Below are 21,390 nucleotides of genomic sequence, written 5' to 3'. Positions count from 1 at the left end.
CCCGGGGCCTAGACTTTGTGTACTAGTCATTTTGCTCAATTGCTGCTCCTGGTGCTCTGCTAATTTTACCTGTGCCCACATGACTTTTCCTTTCAATTCTTTTAGCTTATTTTCCAACTCATCTTCACAGTACTTAGCATATTTAGGAACTTCGTCAATTGGCTTATCCTGCCAGCATACTTTATTATCTTTGATCCACTGTGAAATCTCAGGCCTTAACCCTAACACAAATCGATATATGAAGTGGGTCATATCCTTCATTTCTATATTGTCCAGGCCACTGTACGTCTTGAACACCTGTAACAGTCGTTCATAGTAAGAATGTACTGTTTCATCCCTATTCTGAGTAGTTCTATCTATTCGGGTCCAATCAGTCGCCTTTGCAGGCACCTTTCCTTTCAGATACAACATCACCTGATTGTATTTTCGCATTATGTCCTCGGAAGGAGCCCCTGTCTTTGGGTCTCTGGGGTATTCTTCACTAGGCCAATCAACAGCAATTTTACATTCTGTCCACAAATCTACGGGAACTACAATGTCAAAGAAACCATCCAGATCTTTCAAAAGAGATTTTGAAACTTTCACAAATCTCTTGACCTGTCTGTACCATTCTACAGGTTTTTCTCGTAATTTTGGGAAGTCATTTGTAAAGGACACAATATCCTGTCGAGACCATGGAACATGTACATATCCTCCACCTGGTACTTCTCGCATAGGATATAATTTTTCCACCTTTTCTGCTTCTTTTACAACATATTCAGAAGTCATTTGTTTTGATCTACTCTCTTCCCTTTTTCTTTGCCCACCTGGTCTTCCATTTTTCTAAATCTCCCCATTTCTGTAACAAGTTTAGTAATTCTCTTATCTGTACCTTTTTCCCTGACACATTCATATTTTCCAAATCTTTGTCTGAGAATTCTGCTCTGTAGGGTTTCTGCAACACTTTAGATCTGCCAATGTCTATTCCCATACTAGCTTCAGTGTCCATTAATTTCTCATGGTATACTCTGGTATTTCGGGTGATACTTTTGCAAATGAATAATGATTCCTCTTCACTAAGGGTGTTCAGTCTGTCCAAACCCACATTCCCAGCCATCAGTTCCTCCAATTCTATCCTCAGTTTATATGTATCTAATGGTTTTGGCCGGGGATTTGTTTTTTCTAGTTCTCGTGTACATCTGTCGATTTCTTCAGGAGTCACTACCGTGGCACTTCTAGTACCAGAAGATGACTCAATTTGAACTTCTCTTGAACTAAAAGGAGTGTTCTTTCTCTGTGAACTCCCTTCTGGTTCCCTTATTGGTAAATCCATTAGGGAAATCACAGATTCACATTCATTTGCCTGATTGTCTATTATCATGGGCTCTTTTCTCGGTTGTACTAAAGATGTGGTTATAATTGGAGCTCTCGGGCTAGCTTGCTTATCCCCGTACAAAGGAACAACTGGGCCAATGGTTACTGGGATTGTCAGAGCTTCAGGACTGGTATTTAATTTGGAGATTTTCTGGATTAGTTCAGTTCTTTGTTTAACTAAAGCCTCTCGTTCTCTATCCTGTAATACCCTATCCATGGAGGTTTCATGTACTTTTTGCAGAATTAAAGGAGTATTATAACTCGGGGCACTTGGATTTGCCATACTTGCTCCCTCATCATAGTTTGGTTTCAGAAATGGGTTTCTCGTACTTAGGGATCTAGGTTCCTCATTATAAGGTGGTGGATTCATCATTAAAAAATCCTCCAGATAATCATCATCTGAATCACCACTGGTCATCAAATGTTTAGTTTTCTCTGTCCTCTTACCTCCTGTGGGCTCTCCTACTGGTAATACAGGGTATAGTCCCTCTACTAACATGTTCTGTCTCCTTTGTTTCATTCTTTTCTCTCTGGACTCTTTCTGTACCTTTGGATAGAATTTACTTAACCCTTTGTCAATCCTGGGTCTGTCTCACTCAAAAGCCTCTATTTCCCATTCGTCTAAGGCCTCATATTGCGTCAGTCTAGGTCTGGGATGTAAAGCATTCATTCGGGTTCTCAGGTTGAACAAAATTCTCCCATTAAATGTACCTTCTAAGGGAAATGCTAAAATTCCGTAATCTTTAGTATATTCCACCCAATTTTCTAACCATACACAAGCATGGTAGCCTCTATCGAATAGCATAAATGATGCAGGAGTATTAGGTGGTGGAATGATAACTCCTTCTCTAGTTTTGATGGGCTTGTCTTTCTTGAAATAATTCTTTACTCTGTCTACAAGTGTCATTTTCCTCTTACTTTCATACCAAATGTTAGGTCTACCTGTTCTCCACTGATCTCTCACAAAACCTTGATATCTTGGATCAGGTCGAATCTCTGGATGACTTGGATACCACGTATATTTTCACAAAAAAAACGCTCCGTTTACAAAATCACTTCCAATACTAGCGCGTCTTTTATTTTTCTGCAACCAACCAAATATGCACTTTCAAAATAATTTCAACCAATGAGTGCGCGGCTTTCCTCGTAAAACGAGATCCCACACTCCTGTGCTCACCCCTCCTTTACAATTCTATCTCAGCTACGCACCCGCTGTCTCGACCAATACCAGCGCGGTACTGAGTGATGTCAGTGCAGCTTCGCAACTGACTCCCTCCTTCACAAGGTATCGTAGAATTCAATTGTTTTTTAAAGTGCAAGTGCTCTGTTTAATTTACAATGCAAAAACATTTGCCACTGTACTCGAGTCTCTAGAAAGAAAAGATTCTGCCTACCCTTCATACAAGCATTAGAGAACCTGCTACTCCTCCGGACTCATCCACTCTGGGATATATACTAAGGCCAAAGTTTCACCAGCGAACCCCTTTGCTACCAATCAAGCTTAGACGAACCTGCTACTCCTTCCGTGCGACCCTTACTAGGTTATATCACAATAGAAGTTTTGCCAGCGAACTCTTTGCTATCATTTATTCATAGATTCATACAGAAACCCCTAATTAGTGCTTCCAGTTCTGCCCAACCATGCACTAACTTTCCTGCAAGTAAGTGGCCTCACTACGACATGGCTTCTATTTACCACTCGCTATTCTGCCCCCGGGGATTTCAGACAAACATATAACAATCACAGACGGGTTTTGTTAATACATTAAATCAATATAGCAGCATAAAAATTCAAAACATTTCAATACATTTAAAAAAATTAACATTTGATCGATCAATACTTATTTAGCAGCAATTTTTATTTTCACAGTTAGCAGCAATTTTCCTACTTACCTATCTTAACTAGTCCCTAACCATCCTCTGCTACCAGAAAATTACTGATAGAGCGCGCAGTTCACCCGACTATATTTTTACCATATGCGCACTTTGGCCCTGTATTCAGTTTACCATAATTACTCAATTGGGGTAACCTACACTCTACTACCAGTAATTTAATCCTAACTGTTTCCTATACCATTGACTTACCAATCCTTGTCACTGGTACCTATGACCACAATGGATCAGGGAGCTAGCTGCAAAGATAAGCAGTCAAATAACATTTATAACATTTGCACTCTTTTATAATCACCACAGACTCAAGAAGTTTTGAAAACCTTTATCTAATCTTCATCAAGGTTTTAAAGCATAAGGTTTACAGCAAGCAAGCTATCAATAACCAGAATCATGAAAAGAGTATAACTATGCAGAAAATAGATTATGCCAAACATTTAGAAGTCTAAAGGGAAGGTAAAGACAGGGAACAGGCTAAAATGAAATCACAGAATCTTGACCTGAAATAGTGTTTTCTAAAGAACGGGGTAAATAAGGGTCATGCTAGAAATTGTAATTTAATCACTTAACGAAATGGATAAAAGGAAAAAAAGACCTCAATTTTGAATGACGATAAATGAAGTAACCATGTAACTATAGGGAAGGTAAAAATTGGAACACGCTAATAATTCAGAACAACCACTTAAATTCGGCTAAAGGAGGGTAAAGAAAAGGAACATCTATATACTTATGAACCGTTCTTTATCTTCAATTCTAAAGGATAGGAGAAAATGGGTCATGCTAAAATAGCAAGGATCACGATTTATTTAATGTCTCGAAGTAGAAGAGGAGCGGGAAAAAGATACATATGCAGTTATGGCTCTGGCAAGATTCTAAAAGAGTAAGTAAAGGACGCAATTGTGTTTCCCTCACAGATTTATATTTGCCTAGAACGGTGTGAAGACCAACCCTGGCCACGGGTCAGTTAAGGACAGAAACAACCCCAAGGAATGCAGTTGCCAGTAGGCCAGCAGGTGCAGTATGGAAACCAGGACAGGAAAACCAGATTTGGATCAGAACCGGACCACCAAAGTTGAGACCAGCACCCGCAGTTCAGTTGCAACGCCTGTGCTACACCCACTCTGCTGCTATCAGTCAGAACCCCGATTGGGTTATCGAATTCCCCAGCAAAGTGCTTCGCCAGCACTTAAGGTTCCCAAAACCTCGATTGGGTCAGTGAGTTTTCTGACAGAGTGCTTCCCAGCACCTCTGTTATCGATCAGCTATTGAGTGCGTTGGGTCAGTGACAGGTCAGCTATTCGGACAAGTCGGACAATTTCTCTAGCTAAACCTAAGCTAGTTATACTATTTTTCAAGTCAGTGTACCACCCCCCCAATGTTGCAAGTGTAAGGATCCCCAATTTTGATTGGACAAGAGAGGAGGAGAGTTCGACACACCACCTACATTTCTGTTACTTCAGCAATGAATATTAATTTTTACGTTCCCTCCCATCATTTTCAGGTTCACATTACATCTGCATTTCACTTCACAATGGTCGATTTATTAATAAATACATTGTAATTCAACAGGTACATTCTGGCTTCTTCGACTGAGGGGAGAGGTCAGCTTCCCAGGCGCATCTTGGCTGTCTCTTGCCTTGGCTTGGTTTCAATGTCAGATGACTTCAGCCCTCCTCTGGTAGAGTGCCGTGTGCAAAAGGATTTTCAAAATGGAGTATTCCCGTCCTCCGGCCCACAGATTATGATACATGAAAAGTAAAAGGAAACAGTTTTAGAATACAAAATAAATTATTTCACTGTATACCATGAACTTCTACTCTATACCCATTACTTTATAATAAACTATAGCGTTAAGGTTAAGTAGAACGAACATCTTAGCAAAAGCAGCAATGCAAGCTTCTTGCATGTGAGAACACAAAGCAGCCATTTTAGCTCTAATGCGCAGATGCGAACAGATTCCCTCCAGAACTGCGAGTACGTCACGTCACATGAGTATGACCGACGGAGGCCCAGTAGAAATTCCCGCGTAGAAGCAGCCATTTTAGGTTGCAAGCATATTAGGATTAGTAAACACATAAGCAAGCTTCACTCGGACACCCCAAAAGTGTCGGAAAAGGGCAAATTAATAAGACAAACATATTGATTAGTAAATTAACGTTATTTGAGGTTCATGAGTTCAAGCAAGTCGCTTTGCGTGCGAATCCTTGCTCCATCAATACAGTTATTAGTGAATAAGGAGAAAAACAACTTTGAGGTCTGGCGTTAGCCAAGACCTTTTGATTGTATTAACATTATATCTACAATAATTTGACAACACGGGAGAGAATGAGCGGAGACGCCGTCTCGCACGAATTTATAAGAGGAATCAGTTAGAAATCCCCCCGTGCTTAGACGCAGTGAAATTCTCATCGAGCCCCAGGTGGAGGCCGATATAAGTCAAAACCGGGAATCATCACTTCAGCCACAACGGCAACCAGAACTATTGAAACTATCACTACACTTCCCACATGAGACACTAACTCTGCCGGATTAATAGGAAACTTTTGGTCCTGAGGAGAATCCCACAATAGAGGATTCGAAACGCGTCGACCACTTCTGGTTCTTTGTCATTGAGTAACGGTTTAAAAACGCTGTTTGGATAAGATAGGACTAAAACCCTGACTGATCTTGTCTTCACATCAATCAATTTCTATGATTAGACAAACATGACTCATGACTGCATATGATCAAATAAGTCAGTGACAAAGGGACCCATTTCCAAAGGTTCTGAGTTTTTTTGTTTAGGGTATGAAAGTTGAATGTCTGGAGAGAGAAAGGATTATGTGTAGGTGTTGTCATATTGTAAATTTGTAAAAACTGTGCAATTGTTTAAAAAAAACTGTGTGTCTTTGTATATAATGTATATATGCACGAAAATATTGTCTTGTGAAAAAGAATGAAAATAATTCAACGAGTGACTAAAATTGACTAAAATAAACTACTGACGTAAGTAAAAACGGTTTGGTATGTTTTATTCGTACCATTGCCTGATATAAATAGTGTGGATTGCTGTCCAGCATTGGCATTTGTGTTGTTGTTTATATACAATAATTTTACAGCATGGCTTCCAGCCAAGCTTCACCCATTGATCTCTTACTCTACCATTTACCTATTTCATCCGCCCACTACAGAACACACCATTAGTTGTTGGGGAGGCCACATCATTCATTGAGTAACTTCACTAAGTGACGGCATTCTGCTCTTTCACAAGGAGCACATATACATACAAAATAGTTCCCATAATACTAGAGCATACTGTGGGAACGAGTGCTTTTTGAGACCAAAACATATTTTTGCTTTGAGGCCCATTTTTTATGTTGGCTAGAGTCCACCAGCTCCCCCAACAATAAAGATTCGCAAAAGCAAATTAAAAAACATAAAAAAAACATTGGTAAAGCAAAGAACTGGAAGCCAATGCCACATATTGGCTTCGCCAAAGCTTGTTCTCTTTGACACTGTATTGCGAATAACAGGTGGTGTAGTCTCATTCTCTTAAAAATGTGTCAGAGGCTAATTCTGACTGAATTCTTTCGAAGCCCCATACTGTCAAATATACATGTTAAAACTATTGAGCCTTTCATATTAGTACAGGAAAGCTGCTGAGATGTTATCTTTGCCTGGTGCCTCAATTTTGCCCAATTAAACCCCTCGTCTCTCGGGATCTATGTGTACACTACAAAGAACGGCTGGGAAGCATATAGCTGAACATAGAATGTACATTATTCTCTTGTACTTATAATAAATAAAAGTCCAAACATGCTATGTTGGGTGTAACACATTCTTCGTTTTATTGAACGTTATCGGGCAACATAACTCATATTGGTCATAGACTCCACTTGATCACCCTTAAACAGATCTCTTCAGATATAGCTCACATGTAACTCAGTAATGTTGTGAATGATCACTTTTTATTAAGTATATTTTGCACATATAACGTCTTCATAAAATTAGTCAAGTGATATACTTTGTTATGAAAACACTTCTCTCCTTTAATTGAACACAATCCCCTTTGTCTGTAATTAGTCTTTTTGTGACTTTGTACAACAGATAGACTCTGCTAAGGTTCCCTGCTCGGTATTCCTAAAGGTTCTGACATGGTAACCTTTTTTCAAATGGACGTTTCATATTGCATGTCCACAGGTACACTTATACATCATTTCCAGTCGGTTCCACTTTATAGTCCTCTGAATTTTTGAGCCACACATGGGAATGAAAAATCACTGTTACATCAATGCTGCTAAACTGTGGAATCTTGGAAGTTCGCATGAAATCATACTTGTTTCTGGATCTTCATCTTCTCCAGCAGAAATGCTACTGAGGTAAAGGGGTTGGGTCAATAAACATATTTGTGTCTTGGAGATCCTGGGGCATCCATCAGCATATGACTGGCAAAGGCTCCAGGTAAGTCTCAAATTATTGGTTGGCCCCGGGACTATCTGTACGAAGAATCCGAACAGGCTGCAGACACAACATTGGGACTCCTGGGCTCCATCCCTTTCTACTCAACTTGTGATTTCTTTCTCTCTTCAGCCTCACACACCAAAGCCCTTCACTTCACCTCTGCACCAGCTCTAACATTTCAATGATCACTTCACACGTGCTTTAGCTCTGGCTAGCATGAAACAATATGCACAACAGCACACAGACAAACCCCTGCCAAGCAGAGAACTACATATTTGAAAAATCCTGAGAAATGCATTTTACGATCTGTGAGCAAAACAATACTCCTGTGAATGCTGCCCACACTAAACAGCACTGGAACACTAAGGGTGTGATATAGAGTTCTCTGAAATGGTGAAAAGCAGCTCGGAAAAGCACCAGGTAAATCCAGGTGGGAGCAGTTATTCGTCATTTCTCGGGGGAAAACTCAGAATGCCAGACTTTGCTACAAAGATACCGACCAGTAAACTTAATTCTGGCCCTCCATATCTCCGCAGAAAACTCTATCCAACTAGTAATGAGGCCCTCATGAGCTTATCTACTGCTTGGCAAGCGGCCTTCCAGATATCCCAGTCAGTGGAAGCCTTCACTCCAAGTGCCACAATTAGAAATCCTCCCTCCAGGCCCGACAACAGAAGAGAGACGTGATAAGACAGCTGTGAGAGTCAGTGAAGGCATTGATAGAATACCTGGTGCTGGGTGGTTGCCTCAAGGACATATTCATGGTAGTTTAATGACTTCTTCCATTTTTTGTGGGTTAATCAGAAAAGATCAGGTGCAGTTAAATTTCAGATTTGAAGACGTATCTTGAGATGCCATGGATTCAAATCTGTGAGTGTGGCATACGGAGTCCCATCATTGTGCGATGGTCAAAGGATCAGGGGTTTTCCAACAAACTGTAGTTTTCTGTAGTTCTATTAAAACCAATGGATTCAAGAGTTTGGTTTGATGTCTTTTTTCAAGTGGAGATCCAGGTCCAGGGAGGATAAAATAGTTGTTTTTGTTTAGTTTTCAGGCATGATGTGTGAGTTATACACGCCTAGTAAGGGAGTACAGATTAGCCTCTAAATAAATAGTGGTGTAGAAGTTGATATCATTTCTGAAACCCCAATATTGGAGTCAAGCAGAGCAGCTTTGTAAAGTCTGTTCCGGGTTAAGAGTGTCGTGAGCAGCACAAATTATAATGACTGAGTGACGGAAGCAGCTTTGAAAAAATTGTAAATATATTGTCCAAAGACTTCTTGCCCATAGAATGCAAGGGGGTATAGTCATTTTGCTAGCGGCATCTGTATATCCTGTTTGAATGTCATCTGGAGATCCCTGCTCCTTATTTGGTTTACTATTATTGGCCCTCGCCAATGCCTGCCTATATTGTTGGCTATATCTTTCTCTTCTTTTTCCTGTCATGTTGATTTGTACCCTTTGTAGCAGTCTCGATGACATGGGACCTCCACAGCGAATATTATGCTATTGAGGGTCATTGTTGTTTGGTTTCATATTTTATTACTGTATGAACAACAGTGCTTTTTTTGTATGTTTATGCCAATAAAAATCTGTTAAAAAATCTAATGTTCCCTGCTAATGCACATGGCACTGTGCATTCTGATACCTAGAGTTTATTTATTTATTTATTTATTTATATTCTTATAACGCGCCTGAATCAGCCCCGAAGGGGTATCTCCGCGCGTAGCTTCTGTAAGGGTTGAAAAACATATTAGGAGATAACAGTGTAGGGAAGCAGGAGGAAATGAATCTAGGGTAAATAGGTATGTTTTTAATTTTTTCCTAAAGGAGAGGAGATTAGGGATTTGTCTCAGCTGTGGAGGCAGGGAGTTCCATAACAAGGGGCCTTTGAGTGAGGGGGCCCGGCCTCCCTGTCTTGCTCTGGTCACTCTGGGCACTTGCATCAACATGGTGTTACTGGAGCGCAGGGCACGTCCAGGAGAGTAAGGGACAAAGATGTCTCTTAGGTATTTGGGACCGGACCCATATATACACTTATGCATTATGCAACATAGTTTGAAGTGGACGCGTTGTCTCACCGGGAGCCAGTGAAGGTAAGAGAGGAGTGGGCGTGATGGGGTTCGGGGAGGGGCATTCAAGATGAGTCTTGCTGCAGTGTTCTGCACCACTTGCAATCTGCACAATTGTTCTTGATTGGCAGAGATGAGTAGACCATTACAATAGTCTACCCGTCCGATGACCAGTGCTTGTACCAGCGTTTTCCTGTGGGTGTCAGGCAGGAAGGGGAAGATGCGTCGTAGGAGTCCAATTACTCGGAAACAAATTCCCGTGACTTGGTTGACATGGTCTTTTAGTGTCAATGTTTGGTCTAGGCGTACTCCCAAATTTTTGATGGTCTGTTTTGGCACGGGGACAGGTCCTAGCTCAAGTGGCCACCAGTCCGGGGACCAAAGCAGGGTGGCCCCTCCAAACAACATGACTTCGGTTTTAGTCACATTGCATTGGAGGAAGTTCTGGGCCATCCAACCTGCCACCGCTCTCATTCCTTTTTGAAAGGATTGCAGGACTGCAGGTGTGATGGTTTGGAAGGGAAACAACAGCTGGGTGTCATCAGCGTAGGAGATTGGGGAGAACCCGTAAGATCTTATGATGTCCGCCAAGGGGGCCACATATACGTTAAATAACGTGGGGCTCAGGCATGAGCCCTGTGGCACTCCCTTGGTGAGCTTCCTACAGATGGATTTGTGGGAGCCTAATTTGACACCTTGTTGCCTGTCCGCAAGAAAGCTTTCAAGCCACGCAAGGGCGGTCCCTTTTACTCCCACCTCCCTCGAGCGGCCGAGAAGAATATTGTGCGACACCGTGTCGAAGGCAGCGGACAAGTCCAATAGCACCAGAATCACTGAGCTCCCCCCGTCAAGTGACATCTGTGCTATGGTTTGGCCTAAAACCAGATTGAGAGTGGTCTAGGCCGCCCGCTGCCTCGATGTAATTGGACAGGTGTGCGTTGACATGTTTCTCGGCCAGCTTGCTTAGATATGGTAGGAGGGAGATGGGCCGGAGGTTGGAGAGCTCCGTCCAGGGGAGGGCAGCATTCTTACGGATGGGGTTCACCACCGCTCTTTTCCATTCAGTTGGTACGTAACCCTTCTTCAAAGACTGGTTGATTACATCTTGAATATGGGGGCCTAACAGAATACTCAGGGAGGCTAAGGTTTTAGCAGGAACAAGGTCATCCGGAGACCCGGATTTTACATGGGTCATTAATGTTAGAAGCTCTCTATTATTGATAGGAGGGAAAGTGGTCAGCCTGAAGTTAGTGTTTTCAGTGGGGAGGGGGGCAATCAGAGTGCCATTATCTGTTTGAGATGCTAGAATTTTATCATAAATGGATTCTATTTTATTTTCAAAATATAGGGAGACTTCCTCACATAGATTTTGTGAGAAGTCATCCGGACTTACACATGCCATAGGCTTGACAAATGTCTCAAGAATCCTATAGAGTTCTTTCGGAGAATTGCCAGCTTCTGTGAGTTGTTGGGCTATGTTGTTTTTACGGGCAGCTTTGACGTGTTTATAGTAATTTGTTTGGGCTGCACGGTGGGCCTTCTTATTATCCTCCGAGTGAAATTTTCTCCACCTCTTCTCTATCCTCCTACATTCTTGCTTCTCCTTTCTGAGAGCCTTGGTGTACCATTTTTCCTGTTTAGCCACAGGAAATTGCCTAGATGCTTTCAGAGGGGCAATTTTATCAATGGCTATAGTGAGTGAGTCCTGAAATATTGTTAAGCTATGTTCCACTTCATCAGTGTCCTTAATGTCTGGTTTTTCCCATACCTTCTGTAATGCCTCCAATGTGAGTCTATGCCACTGTCTGCGCATAGTAGGGGATAAGGATTTCTTACAAGAGCCTTTGTTAATTTTAAAAATAGTGAACTCTAATAAAAAATGGTCAGACCAGTCTAATTGGGTCGGTTTATTGCAGGATATATTATCAAAGTTAGTATATATCAAATCAATGCAATGTCCGCCTTCATGTGTGGGACCCTGGTTTTTTTGTGTAAGACCAATAGTCGCCAGATCAGCAGACAAGCTTTTAGTCTCCGCTGATTCAGGTTGATCAGTATGTATATTAAAATCCCCTAGAAGAAGGAAATTCTCATTAGCCCGTATATATGGGCCTAGTATCTCTAAGAGGGATATTGAGAAACTTGGACAAGTAATTGGGGGTCTGTAAATAAGTGCTCCCTTACAAGTCTTTCTGTTGGGGAAAGTAATTCTATAGACCATTATTTCCAGTTCTTTACAGCATTGCTTGTCTAGAATATCCAGTTTAAGGCACTCTTTGTAAATTATAGCAATGCCGCCACCTATTTTTTCAGGGCGGTCTGAATGGTGCAGTTTGTATCCCTCTGGTACTCCCAGAGCAATAGCAGATATCGTGTGAGGCTTTAACCAAGTTTCAGTAATGAAACAAATATCCGGGGTCAGGGAGTGTACCAGGTCCCAGATCTCGATTTGATGTTTGGGCATTGATCAAGCATTTATGAGAATACAGTGTAGATCATCAAATGACGTACTAGGTTTGTGTGAATCAAAAGAATAAGTGGTGGAGTAATGGCAGTTTAAGCATGAGAAGGGTCCTTCTGGACATGGCCAATTATCACTTGTATAGCAGGGAGAGATGGGATGTCTTAGTTTTAGTAATGATGATGCCTCATACCTGATATATTTGGCCACGCAATTGGGCGGCATAATGAGGACCCGTCGCCCCGTCGACTCGTCCTGTCTTTGACGGGCGCAGACGGGCAGCTCTTTGGCTGGTCTTCGGCTGAAATGAGGCTGCGCGCAATCGCTGCGCGCTTCCTGTGAGGCGAGAGTTATGCATGGATGTTTCTATATGTACATTTAGTGACAAGGCTGGTCTGTGGCCATAGATGCCTGATGGTTTTTTGGCTTGCTTGCACAAATGCCAGTATGTAACGAAGTGTGTTGAAATGTATGAATATTTGTGTGCTCCATACATACCAGTATATTTTGTGCATAGCTATGTATGCAATACGCAAAAGCCACACATATTAGGGTTGCCAATACTATTGTAAGTAATTTTTTTTTGCTCTATAAAAATGCTAACTTTATATCAAATAAAAAGAGAAAATAAAAAACAAACAAAAATATAACCTAAGAACAATTGTCAACAATATTTAGTATGTGTTATAACGGATGACAGAGTAAAATCTCCCTATCAAAAACCTGGCAATATTTTCCTATTACAAATGCATTCTGACAAGAGGGGGGCGTGGCTATGCTGGGAATGGAGGAAGACGTGTCTGTCTAGAGCTCCGCCGGAGGCCCTTCTGTGTTAGCCCCCATTATCCATGAGAAGCAGCTTTATTTGCACTGAAAACTTCCCCGGCGACTGCTGCACCTACCCTGCAGGCCCGAAGCGAGTTTTGGGGCGATCAAACAGTGTGCTCCGTGCCGGGACCTGTGGCCTCCCCTGCGACCTGACGAGGAGCCGCTGAGTTGGCGGGGTTGCTCACCCGAGCTCGGGGTCAGGCCCCGCCCACTGGGCCTCGCGCTGTGTCGCACTAAGAGCTGCCGGCCGCAGCCCAGACTGTTATGGCCGCTCGCTACCCCATTGCTGATAAGCTGCCCAGATAAACACCAACGGATGCCCACCGACCTGATCAAGGGCCCGGACCCTCCTCCAGCCCTGCTCCCCGGAGGCTGAACCCAAGATCACCAAGGTGGCCCTTCGGAGTGACACGCCGGACCTGCATTGGTACTGCGTTGTGGAAGGTGGCCGACGCCAGAGACCGCTGAAGCCCCCTGCGGCGGTTGCTTGTGCCGCGAGACCCGTCTCCTCATGCCGCAGCAGAGGAATGTGAGGCGGGGGCGGTGAATGGCCATCTATAGACCCTAACTTAAGCGGCGCCGATTTGCAGTGCCCCAGGCTGGGCCCTAGTGAAATACGGCGGCTCTACGGGTGCGAGGAGGCCCTGGATTCAAGAGGTGAGAGACAAACAGGCGAGTGAGTTTCCAACGTTGCACTAGTGATTTGGCCGCCAGAGCGCTGCCCCAAAACAAGTCCTTGTGCACACTCATGCCTCACCCCAAGGGACTGTGCCTGCTGGAGTGGATTTATAGCTGGCGAGGAAGGGTGCGGAGGTGGCGACACGGCGACGGCCACTGACCCTACAAGCATTGGAGGTGGTCCATGGGGCACGATGCATAGGCCCAATTATGCATCTTTAACCCCCCTGGATGCTTGACTGAGGTGCGTCAGGCCCGACCCGCAGATACGCTGGAATACATGTCGCAGGGCAGGCGCATTAAAACAAACGTACCCGACACCCCGGCCCCACCCCCACAAACGAGAGCCAAAGCGGGGAAAATGACGGAAGCAGAGTCACCGGCTGTCATGTCCAGCAAGTTGGATGCGGTCCTGGCGGCTGTGGAGAAACTAGGGGAGACTCTGAACCACACCTGTACTGCCTTGGAAGGTAAAATTGATAAAGCAATCATTGATCTAACTCTTCTTCATGCCGACCACCATTATTTGACGGACCGCACGGAAGTGCTGGAAACCACGACGGCGGAGATGACCCCACAGGTGCTAGCGGCGGACAAGCACATACAGCAACTTCTCAACAGAGTGGACTTCCTTGAAGATAGGGCGGAGGACGCAGAAGGCCGGGCCCGACGCAACAATGTGAGAGTGATGGGGTTGCCGTAGGGTAAGAAGGGGAGGCAACCTGTAGCCTGTGTAGAATCTTGGCTGCGCACCCTCTTGACGAAACCCCCTTCTGGTCCGCCTGGATCGCTTATATTGCTAACCTTTAAAATTTTATTGCATCTATCAAGATTGGAACCTGGAATGTAAGAGGCATCCATAGTCCATTGCGTTGTTATCTCACTTATTCCTATCTGAAACGCCATCACGTTCAAGGAGCATTATTGCAGGAAACACACTTGCAAAAACCGGAAATAGCATGGCTGCATAGACGCTGGAGGGATCAATTATATGCAACAGGCTATTCAGCATATGCGCGTGGAGTGTTGGTGTGGGTTAGACCAGGGTCTCTCTTCCGCATGGGGGGCGACTATAATAGTGTGATTGATGTGTCGCTGGATCGCTCCTTTCCTCCCCTGCCTGACACAGCTACACATGCAGCTGCGAACGCGTTAAACCAGTGGGCCACACATTGGCCCTTAACTGACGTCTGGTGCCACCGCAACCCACAAGAAAAGGTGTATTCATATTACTCGGGAGCGCATGGTCTCCATGTGCGATTGGACCACTTTATGATGTCAACCGATCTTCTTTCAAACATATCTAATTCCTATTATATGGGGCGGATACACACGGATCATAACCCCCATATGGTAGAACTACAATGGGAAGACACAGTGCCACCAATACCTATGTGGCGACTTCAGCATGATGTTCAACTTGACGCTCCCTTCCGAGATTTGCTGGCCACCAATGTGGCGCAGTACTTTGATGAAAATGCAGGCTGGGCTTCCACATCCCTGCTTGAATGGGATGCCCTTAAGGTAGTATTGAGAGGTTACTGTTTGGGTACACAGGCAGGTATCAGAGTGCAGCTGGAAAAGGAGCAAACCACATTAGTGAAGAAGCTGGTGGCCGTGGAGAGATTCCAATGCCAACTTGATGGCTGTAGGGAGGAGCATGTGTGACTGCTAGAACAGCTACGATGTCTCAATTATGCCACGCACTCGGCGAGAACACATCATATGGGGGACAAAGCAGGGAAATTACTCACATGGCTTACACGCCAAGATGACTCTTCATCTCCTATTACGTCTATACGCACAGCGGCTGGGAGCATTGCCTACAAGCAGCGGGACATACATGAAACATTTGTAGCCCATTACAGGGGTCTATACGTATCTCGCGGGCGAGGTACGGCTCAGGAGCTACAGCTCTACTTGGACGGGATAGATCTACCGAAACCTACACGCGCACAGACAGGGGAGCTAAATGATCCTCTCCTTGCGGAGGAAACACGGGACAGCATATTCTCCTTAGTGAATGGGAAGTCGCCGGGACCAGATGGCCTACCGGCTGCATTCTATCAAGCTTATGCACATATTTTGGTTCCACAGCTTCTGAAGGTATATGAGACGGCGTTGGATGAAACCACGCTCACTGACACGCAAAATTAAGCTTTGCTAGTATCCCTCCTTAAGCCTGACAAAAACTCTGAATCGCTAGGCTCCTACCGTCCACTCGCACTTATCAATACCGATTATAAAATGTTTGCGTCCCTACTTGCCAGGCGTCTCTCGCCTTTAGTGAAAACATTGGTGCACCCAGATCCGAACTGTTTTGTGCCGACCAGGAACACCTCACTTAATCTCCGTAGATTTTTTAGAATACAGCGGTATGCGACACACAGATGGCCCCATTCAGGAGGCCTGGTGTTAGACCTGGAGAAAGCCTTTGACTCGCTGGAATGGCCTGGCGGCAGTGCTAAATAAATATGAGCTAGGTAACCTTTTTTAAAATATGGTCCAGTTGCTGTATCAGCTCCCCACTGACCCTGTTCGCACTGGCAGGCTTATACCTGATTCCATTGGAGTGAGGAGAGGGACATGCCAGGATTGCCCGCTGTCCCCACTGCTTTTTTCCCTAGCTATGGAGCCGTTAGCATAGTTACTCCGCAGGAGTGGTGAGGAATGGGGCATACGACTGGGAGATGGGATGCCTGCAGTATCTCTGTATGCTGACGACTTATTGTTATATGTCACTGACATTCCCACTTCCATAGCGGATGTACTGAAGGAGTTTGAGGAAATATCGGGCCTTCGGGTCAATTGGGCCAAGTCCAGAGTATACCCCTTTAGCGCAGACACGGCAGAAACAGACGTGTCCATTAATGGTTCGCCTCTCCCATGGTACCCCACTACCTTTCGCTATCTTGAAGTCCTTAAATATCGGACACCAGATGATTTATTAAAGGGCAACTTAACAAGAGCAATCTCGGCGGTTAGGGCGCAAATACAATTTTGGAAGTCACTTGCATTAAATGTCATGATTCGCGTGGCTCTGCTGAAGATGGTAGTCCTTCCCAAGCTTTTATATTATTTTTTGGACCTCTCGGTTTATGTCCCCACTAAAATTGTCCTTGATCTGGAGCGTATGTTCCGGGATCTCATATGCAACAAGGGCAGACCCAGAGTTGTGTTGTGGAAGCTATATGCCCCCACTTCACAGGGAGGACTAGCTATTCCTAATATGGAACTGTATTACATAGCAGCCCAGCTTCAGTGGGTAACGAAGTGGCTCAATGGCACTAACTTGGAGGACATGGCGACCCTGCAGGAACCGTGGACCCACACTCAAATATATCACCTATTCCATCCGGCTGCCAGACTCCCACGTCCATTTCAATTACATTTGAGTTCAGCATACAGATGTTACAGGAGAAGCTCATATCTCACCCGGGCGATACTCCCGTAGACCCCGATATTGCCGCTCTTGGGGACACCTAGAGGGAGGTCAGGCACCTCTGAATCCACTCTTGTGCATTGGCATACAGCAGGTATAGACTCTCTGGGGGACCTTTACAAGGATGGCGCACGCTTAACATTTGAGGCACTGGCGGAGAGCACTGACTTACCAGCTGGACAATTCCTACTACATAAGAGCACTATCAGCCTTTCTGGGAGATTTAACGTGCGAACCGCCGACGCATCTGTTGCTACAATATCTACACGTAATGGGGGCGGGTTCACATATATTACACTGGCTGGTGACGCCCATACTCTCGCACACGCTGAAACCAATGCTGACACACCGCACCCGCTGGGAAATGGACTAGGGCCAACCCTGGACAGACAGGGAATGGACTACCATCTTAGCTGGCGCTACATAAATACCAAAAAACTCCAAATTCAAATTAATACAAACATATTTAATACAAAGAGCGTATCTATCCCCAGACAAAATAAATAGATATTTTCACACTACACAGCAGAATGTCCACGCTGTCGGCTACTCGATGCGGATCTGCTCCACATGCTGTGGTCTTGCACCTCCCTTCAAAGCTACTGGAGAGAGGTCGCTGCAGCCTTGGCGCACTGTACTGACACCTCCTTTCCGCCAACATGGGAACTCTGCATATATATATATGTATATGTCAGACCCCAAAAAAATAGTGTCACATCGCGATTTAGGGACCTAGGTTTAATAACTGCCAAGCGCTTAATTACAAAACGGTGGAAGCAGGCAGACCCCCCAGAAATTAACAGCTGGAAAAGGTCACTTAAGGTATGGGCGCAGGAACAGAGTACAGCGCTGCACAGGGAGGAAACAGCGGGGCTTCACAAGTACCCCATAGCGCAACACTGGGACACCATACTTACAGCCTTCAGCAACGAAGTAAACGCGGAAGGTGATGACACCCAGCTAGCGACTGCACAATATACAAACCGAGGATCCCGGGCGGTGGGGAGAGGGGTGATGGTAGATGACAATCGCATTCCAATAGATGACACCTCATGGAGGAGGCCTGATGTAATAGGAACCTTGCTCCTTCCTGCTCCGACGCCTAATACTGTGACACTAGCCCCTAACACCCACATGAGTCCAAGTCACGCCCCGGTGAATCTCCCAAGTAGTTGTTCATGCAATATATGGCCCCACACTCAGTAATGCAATGGTTATCATAATTATTTCCAGATGGCAGCCCTTTAGTTATGTTGTTAAATATTGTTATTTAGATAATGTATGCTTTATTGACATGTCTATTGTTACAATTATCCATTATTCCTTTTCTTCTTTGGCAAAGCTCCCCTCGTTGCATTATTGAACAAGCCACATATGTAGGTTTCCAGCACCTGCTAACGTCATGACATTTTGACACCAATGACTTAAATGATGTGGACAATATTAGCACATAATGTCAGCAACATGTCTTTTCTTATTCTGGTATAGGCACCTACCCCCACATGCATCAATCTAGGATTTTGCATTTCTTAAATAGCGAAAATTAAGGAATCGCTATTTAGGAAATGCAAAATCCTATGCATCAAGAAATCCTAAAAGTTTTTAGGATTTCTTAATATTCGGAAATTGCGATTCCTTAATTGCGAATCGCAATTAAGGAATTGCATTACATTGATTCCTATGGGCCTAGAGGCCCATAGGAATCAATGCCGTTTTGCATTTTTTTTTTTGCACTCGCAATTTGTTGATGCATTGCAAGGGTGCAGAGGGGGGTCCAAAGGACCCCCCCCCTGCACCCCTGAAATGCATTTTCAAGTGCATGTTTCACACACACACATGTCCTAAGGACATGTGTGTCTGTAACATGCAAGTTTAAAAAATGCATTTTTTTGCTTTTTTTTTAAATTTTCACAAATTAACACGAGGGTCAACCTCGTGTTAATTTGCACTTCCAATTTCAAAATTCGCAATTTTTAAAAAAATGATGCATTGCATTTAAGGAATCGCACAAATGCGATTCCTTAATTGCATTTGCATTTTTAAGAAATGCAAAAAAAAGCGAATTTTGACACTCTGTTTGATGCATCCCAAAAACGTATTTAGGAAGTGCAAACGGACGAATTTACCGATTCGCACCGTTTGCACTTCCTAAATAGGTTGATGCATGTGGGGGCTAGAAACTGTGGGGATATGCAGTGGGCAGGCAATCAGAGCAATGTATGAGAGACTGTTTATTAGCAATAAGCTGATGTGTCATTATACATGAGAAATCACGCTGCTGTAACAGGTACAGCTGTTCTATTATAATATTGTTATGATGATACTACATGCGGATTTCAACTGTGCTTTTCACATCTTTGCTTTGTCATGTAGTGTAAGAAAATGGAAAAATATGAAAAGACCAATAAAGATATTTAAAAAACAAAAAAACAAATGCATTCTGACAAGCTTGAGGAGATATTTCTAATGGCCAAGACAAACCTCTGAATTTTATGGCAAGACCAGAGACTCCTATTAGGCTTCTCTTAGCATGATTTACTTCAAATAGAAGCTGTCAAAATGAGAGAAAAACCTACAAATGTCATCAGGCTTAGTGACAAAAAACTAATTGTGGAACAGCAGTAATACAGAACACAACCTATCAGAAACATGGAGCCCCTATAATACCTATCTTGACTGCAAACAGTTCTCTTTTCTTGCTGGTCACAGTCAAGATAAGTATTGTTTATTTTTCTCCTCATTATCATGTTGTGTGGTTTATATCTTTTTTTGTTAATCTTATGGTCTGAGGTCTTTATGCATAAGGTAAATTACTTGTTTTTTCCCGCATGCGCTACTCGTGGCATGTGACCATTAAGTCCCCCTCCCAAAGAATAACCCTTCTTACCTGGACAAAAGTTTTCTTTTCCGCCGCGCACTCCCTTCTTTCGTACGCCTATTATAAGTCTTGGCACTCACTATCTTTCCTCTGACGTGTGCTTTTTTATCGGAGCATGTCCTATGCTCCCAGCGTTTACTCGGTCGGCTTATACCTTTGCCAAGTATTTTCAGCAAAGCATTTGGTGCAGCGGTTGATGCCTCCTCAGGGCGCAGCCTTGCTGGACTCCGCCCTTGCCTTATATTCCCAGAAAGCTCTCTTTCTATTGGCCACAGTTTGACTTCCCCTTGTGGGAGGGCTTTTTCCTTCTCAAGTCAAGTCCACTACAATATAAATATATCTAACCCTTGCTGTCCTGTTATTTAATCGCCACAATGCAAATAAAGACCCAATCCACTGGCGTACGACTATATCAGTGACTAAAGGGGGGGTTCAAAAATCCTACTCCCACTGCTCTCTTATCCACTTTATAAGGAGAAAAATGCACTGTCCTCCGCCAACGTTAAAAACCTGTTCTCCCGGGCCACACCCAAGAACACCCACTAACAGTGCACCAGACTACAATTGGTCACACACAAGTCCACACCCAACGTTGGACCCCGCTCTTAATAGAGCAAAAAATGTGAGAGAAGCAAATAACCCCTCACGGAAACACCACCAACGGGGTAACTGGTATGCAATTTCCAGACAGGCCCCTGTCTCATCATCGGTGGTCATTTGCTTCTCAAAGAAAAATAAGCAGAAAGGAAAGGAGTGTCCAAAACAAACAACATGTAGAGTGACAAATGGTGAAGTGCAGAATTATCTGCTAGTGACAAACACACACAAAAATAATAACTGAGTGCATAAAAACACACACAACACACACCAGTCCCGTAACCAATTTTATTCATAGGGCGGTGATTGTGTGCTGCAATTTAAAAAGGCTGGTAGCTACTTATGCCTACCATAACCTACTGCCAGTGCCGACATGTTTCACTGCTATGTTGCGTTAAAGCAGTTTCATCAGGGCTGCACTCGAAAGCTGCCACTTCACTTTTTTGGACACTAGTTCTATAGCGTGCAGGGGACAGCCAAGCCACTCGTACCGGCCGCTCCTGTTTAATCAAGGACAACAGACACTTCCAACGTAAGTATGTCCCTTGTTTCTTTCGTTAAAAATCGTTATCGTGCCAGGAGGGCGCCTTTCCTCAGCCGTCACGATAACGATTTTTAACGAAAGAAACAAGGGACATACTTACGTTGGAAGTGTCTGTTGTCCTTGATTAAACAGGAGCGGCCGGTACGAGTGGCTTGGCTGTCCCCTGCACGCTATAGAACTAGTGTCCAAAAAAGTGAAGTGGCAGCT

Source organism: Lissotriton helveticus, chromosome 8, assembly GCF_964261635.1.
Source record: "Lissotriton helveticus chromosome 8, aLisHel1.1, whole genome shotgun sequence".
NCBI lineage: Eukaryota > Metazoa > Chordata > Amphibia > Caudata > Salamandridae > Lissotriton > Lissotriton helveticus.
This window is presented reverse-complemented; position numbering follows the sequence as displayed.